This window comes from Gavialis gangeticus, unplaced genomic scaffold (assembly GCF_001723915.1).
Source record: "Gavialis gangeticus isolate Ggan-Ray unplaced genomic scaffold, GavGan_comp1, whole genome shotgun sequence".
Classification (NCBI taxonomy): domain Eukaryota; kingdom Metazoa; phylum Chordata; order Crocodylia; family Gavialidae; genus Gavialis; species Gavialis gangeticus.
Window position 1 is genome coordinate 4,020,556 of NW_017729003.1, and position 5,800 is coordinate 4,026,355.

The following is a 5,800-nucleotide window of genomic DNA, read 5'->3' on the forward strand; positions in this document are numbered from 1 at the left end:
GGGTAGGGCCCCCCCCCCCCCGGCACACTGTGCAACAGACCAAGAAGTGGACCGGAAATGCTTCTGGTCCACTTCCAGGTCTGCTGTTGAGCATGCTGGGGAGCTCCCTGTACTCATGTGCCCCAGCATCACAGCATTCACAAGCTGCCTGCTACCTAAAAGTATGTAGAAAAAACATTTAAAGTTGTGTCTATGTCTGAATCTCAGAATCTTGCCGAATCTCTCTCAATCATTCAGAAGGTTCTAATTTGATTCAGAGAGATTAAAGGGTCCTCTATTTGATTCGGATTTGGAGATTCAGAGACTGAATCAGGCCAAATCTCTGCCAAATCAAATCAGCAACCGAAACTTAGCATAGCCTTAATGTGTACATCCCTTAAGATGCATGTTAAAAAAAAAAAAAGTTTAACAACTTACTTGCAGATGATGAAGGAAAATATGGCTTCTTGCTGAAGGACATTTTAAGCTACAGGGAGATCATTATCTCATCTCTGAATCTCAAGTAAAATCATATATATCCTTACTGAGAAAAAGAAAGGCCCTCACAGCCTTGGTTTTCTTACCCCAGAAATCTTTGAGGAGTTTTTTGCCTAGTGGTATCCAATTTTGACCAAAATTTGTATTATAATTATTTTAGAAGACATTTATGCAAAACATCAGAATAAAAACAAAACAGTCCCAATTTTTTAAATATGATGATAAGAGAGATCCTGCATCATATTACCCCATTAGTCTCATGTAAATTCCTGCCAAAATACTTGGAAAACATTTACATTCTAAATCTTCAGACATGAAATCTGAAAATAATATCTTGGGAGAAGAGCAGGCTGGTTTTAGAAAAGGCTATTCCTGTATGGACCATTGCTTGGTATTGCACTATTTTTCATTTAAATATATAAAAGGAGGAAAAACATTTGTGTGTAGCCTTCAGAGATCTCAAGGAAGCATCTGACTCCACAGACAAATTAAAATTATGGAAGAAACTGGAAATAACATAAATGGATAATATTCTCCTACAATTATTCATTACTTACTATTCAAACACAGCATCTAGGGTGCATCAAGGGATTCACTATGCCTTGGTTCAATAGCTTGCTAACTAAAACAGGGGTATGACAAGGATGTTTGCTTGGTGTACTACTTTTTAATTTATTCTTGAATAATCTAAAACAGAACTAATAGGGGAACAGTTTGAAAAACCTAGGATTCTGAATGGCTCTATCCCTTTCCTGTTTTATACAGATGACACATCAGTAATATCATAACCCCAAACAGGCCTCCAAAGATTACTAGATATTCTTCAGCAGTATTGCACCTCAGATAGCTCAGAAATCAACAAAGTTAAAACCAAGGTATTGGTTCTTGGGAAGGAAAGGAGGAAAGGAGTTTGGTCCTTATAGCACAAGAAACTAGGATACCTTGGAACCTATTATAGCAAAAATCTGAGCTGGAATAAGAACACTGAAAATGTAAACATTACAGGAAAACAAGCCTCAGGTTTATTATTTTTTTTACAAAAGGATGGTCAGAAGAGTAGTGCTGGAAGCACTAAGGGTCTACAGATCCATTTTATGTATGGAACAGAACTTTGAGGTGCTGACTCTATAATGAAAATTAGATCTTTTATGCCTACTAGATAACCAAGATGTGCATTCTAGAAGCCTTTCCTTTGATAAACAAACCCTTGTTTGGATGGTTAAATGACATCCATATTCTTCTCCAGGCAAATGGCCTGGGAAATGTACTGAGACTTACAGATCCAACATTTCCCCTATATTTAAAACAAGGTGTCAAATTAAGAATTGATGCCAGCACACAAATGGAAATACTAGCAATGAAACTATAACAAGCTCCACCTTTTTTAAGATTAAAAAAACACTACTTTGGCTTAGAAACTTACCTGTCTGTGTGCCAAAATGCAAACCACTAGAGGCCTTTATTAGATTGGGATTCAGTTTTTATCAGATCTTGAGTTGTCATGGACAGGGGGTGTTAGACCCCATATTCAGATAAAATACGCTCTTGTGGGTAAAATGAGATAGATGAAAAATTGTTATTTGTGTTCCTGTTGTTTTTTAAGAAATAAAAGGAAAACAGATCTTTCCATTAATGGAGACATTTTAAACACTATGTTGGCTCATTGGGCAGGACAAGCTTATCCATGGGTTCATGGTCACTGATAGTGGGGCATCCTCCCTGTGACACAGAAGTTCCACCTCACTGTCAGAGACACCTTGGAAGGGGACATGGCTGCTGGTGATGGTGCCAGCACCACCAGCAAGCTAATTTCAAAATGCAGGAAGGCGGCAGGCTACTTACACTGGAGCATCAAGGGGAGCAAGACTCTGTGGGAGAAACAGGTAGAGCTGAGCATCCCACAGCACAAAATCATGCAGGATGTGGAGACTTAGTGGAACTCTACATACCTGATGCTTGAGAGGTTGGTGGAGGAACAGAAGGCCATCCATGAGACTACCTTGGTCGGGGAGATTGGGATCATCGGCCCCCTTATCAGAGCTGAGTGGGATACCATCTCCCAGATCTTGGTGGTTCTCAAGCTCTTTCTTGAGGCCACCAAGACCCACAGTGCTGGTGATGCCCTCCTTAGCCAGGTGATCCCTGTAGTGAGGGAACTTCAGAGTTAAATGGAGAGCTTTCAGGGGATCAGTGTTCCTGGCTGGGGCAAGCTGCTATTACCAGATGTGCAGGCACTGATGAGGCAGCTGAAGGAGGGCATTAGGAAATGGCTTGGCCTTGGGGTCCAGTACAGTCCATGTGCTGGCCGCCACGTGTGACCTGAGGGTGAAGGGCAGTGTATGGAACAGCCAAAGCCTGAATCAGTGGATGGAGGTGCTGGTGAAGAAAGTCAGGAAGGCAGAGTGGCAGAGGTGAGGGGATGTGGAAGGGGGGGATCCACTGGCCCATGCTAGCACACCATCTCCCAGCCAGTCTCCTCCTCCACCATAGGCACTGCCAATGTGGGCCAAGGGCATGGCTTCCATGGTGGGGTCCAGAGGCACCAGATCCCACCACTGGGCAGGTAGCGCTCAGGCCTTGGTGGCTGCCTATCTCACTGAGGACGTGGAGCTGCTGCTGTGTGACCCTTGGCCTACTGGGCAAGCCACAGCCAGATGTGGCTGGATCTGGCCACGGTTGCCTGGGAGCACCTGTCCTGCCCACCAACCAGTGTTCCAGATGAGAGGAGGCAGCAGGGCAGGGCCTATGAGGAGAAGCTAAGGGACCTGAACCTGCTCAGCCTCCACAAGAGAAGGTTGAGGGGGGATTTAGTGGCCTGTTACAAACTAGTCAGAGGGGAGAAGCAGGCATTCAGGGAGTCCCTGTTCCCCTGAGCACTACCAGGAGTGACTAGAAATAACAGTCACGAGCTGGCAGAGGGTAGATTCAGGCTAGACATCAGGAGGCGCCACTTCACTGTCAGGGTGGCTAGGATCTGGAACCAACTTCCAAACAAAGTGGTGCTGGCTCCTACCCTGGGGGTCTTTAAGACAAGGCTAAATGAACACGTTGCTGGGGTCGTTTGAGCCCAGTACTTTTTCCTGCCATGGCAGGGGGTCGGACTTGATGATCTGCTCAGGTCCCTTCTGACCCTACAAACTATGAAACTATGAATACAGAGAAATGCAAGGTGCTCCACCTCAGGAATAAAAACCCGCATCACACTTATAGGCTCGATAATGCTGTGCTTGCTAGCACCATGACTGAAAGAGACTTGGGGGGCATGACTGACCACAAGATGAATATGAGCCACCAATGCAGTACTGCAGCTGGAAAACTGAATAAAACTCTGGCTTGCATTAACTGCTGCATCTTGAGCAAGACCCAGGATGTCATCCTCCCTCTGTACTCGGCCTTGGTGAGGCTGCAGCTGGAGTACTGCATCTAATTCTGGGTTCCACAATTTAGGAAGTACATGGAGAAGCTTGAAAGAATCCAGAGTAGAGATCAGATCTCCAGAGCACATAATCAGAGGGCATGAGAATAGGCCTTATAAAGAGAGGCTGTGAGCTATCGGACTCTTTGGCCTGGAGAAGCACAGGCTCAGGGGTGACTTGGCGGCAGCCTATAAGTACATTAAGTGTGTGCATCAGGATCTGGGGGAACACCTGTTCACCAGAGTACTCCAGGGGATGACAAGGTCCAACGGTCACAAACTCCTGCAAGACTGTTTTAGGCTGGACCTAAGGAAAAACTTCTTTATTGTCTGAGCCCCTAAGGCCTGGAACAAACTCCCCCCACAGCTGTGCAAGCACCTACTCTGGACACTTTCAAGAAACATTTGGATGTTTATCTTGCTGGGAACGTTTGACCCTAGCTGACTTGCTGCTCCTTGGGCAGGGGGCTGGACCTGATGATTTTAAGAGGTCCCTTCCAGGCTAATGTCTATGAAATGTATGAAAACTACCCCACTGCACACCCTCTGATTCCACCTGTGTGTGACATATATCAAATACACACACAATGTTGCATATCACATAATAAATTTTGTAACAGATAAGAAATTTGAGGGCCAAGTAAAAGATGTACATGTGGGAGTTAGATTAGATGTCCCCTGAAGTTCTTTCCAACACTATACATTTTTATCAAACTTCACTCTTCATACTAATCCATCACCTCTATTCCCAACTTCTGTGCAGCCCTAATAAAAAATAGCCATTTCACACACACCTACATGCACACACATTTCCTTCGCTCCTTTATTCCCTCCTTCCCAAGTTCCATGCCACTGAGGCAAATAGATTCTTTCACCAGTGACAGTTTCAAAGGACCAATCTGCCATGAGTTCTCAGTAGCAGGAACTGGTATATTAAATTATCAAAGGGGAAGATTCCCAGCCTTCCACTACAATGAAAAAAACCCACAAAAACCCCAAAGCCCCCAAACATGTTCATTCTGGTTATATATATTAGGGGTGTGAGAAACAGGCTGTATTCAATTCAGATTTGGCCTGAATCGGGAACAGTGATTCAATTCATTGATTCAGATCACTGTCCCAATTTGATTAAGCCAAATCCAAATCTGAAGATTCAATGCTGATTTGGATAGTCAGCGCTATGGCCATAGACACAGCTTTAAATGTTTTTTTCTACATACCTTGAGGTACCAGGCATGGCTCATAACACTGTGACTGTGGGGTGGATGGAGCATCCCACAGGAGGGCAGGGGGGGCACCTGCATGCTTGGTGGTTAACCCGGAAGTGGACCCGATCCAATTCTGGTCTACTTCCAGGTCTGCTGACAAGCGCACAGGGGACCCCCCCCATGCCCTCCCAGCTCAGTGATTGGCCATGGGGGGGGACCTGGGTGCCCCCCAGACCCAGGAGGCAGCAGTTACCAAGCTGGGGTGGGGGACAATGTGCTCCTGGGCAGACCCAGAAGTGGACTGAAAGTGCTTCTGGTCCACTTCTGGGCCCACTGCTAAATGTGCTGGGGGCCCCCCTACACACGCTCCCATGGGACACTTCATCTGCCCCACCATCTCAGTGTTCCTGAACCACCTGGCACCTTAAGGTATGTAGAAAAAACATTTAAAGCTATTTCTATGTCCAAATCATCGAATCTTTCCAAACCTCTCTGAATCAATTCGGAGGGTTCCGATTTGATTCAGAGAGATTAAAGGGTCTCCACATTCAATTCAGATTTGGAGATTTGGCCACTGAATTAGGCCAAATCAAATCAGCAACCCAAGTTTTCACAGCCCTAATATATGTATATATGTATACACACCCGTGTGTGTGTGTGTGTGTGTGTGTGTGTGTGTGTGTGTGTGGGTGGGTGTGGG

General features: G+C 45.3%; 1 protein-coding gene across 4 annotated transcripts in view; it reads right to left on the reverse strand.

The window, feature by feature from the left end:
• PCDH15 (protocadherin related 15) overlaps nt 1–5,800 on the reverse strand; it is a 1,188,119-nt gene that overhangs the window by 490,226 nt on the left and 692,093 nt on the right. The window lies entirely within an intron of this gene.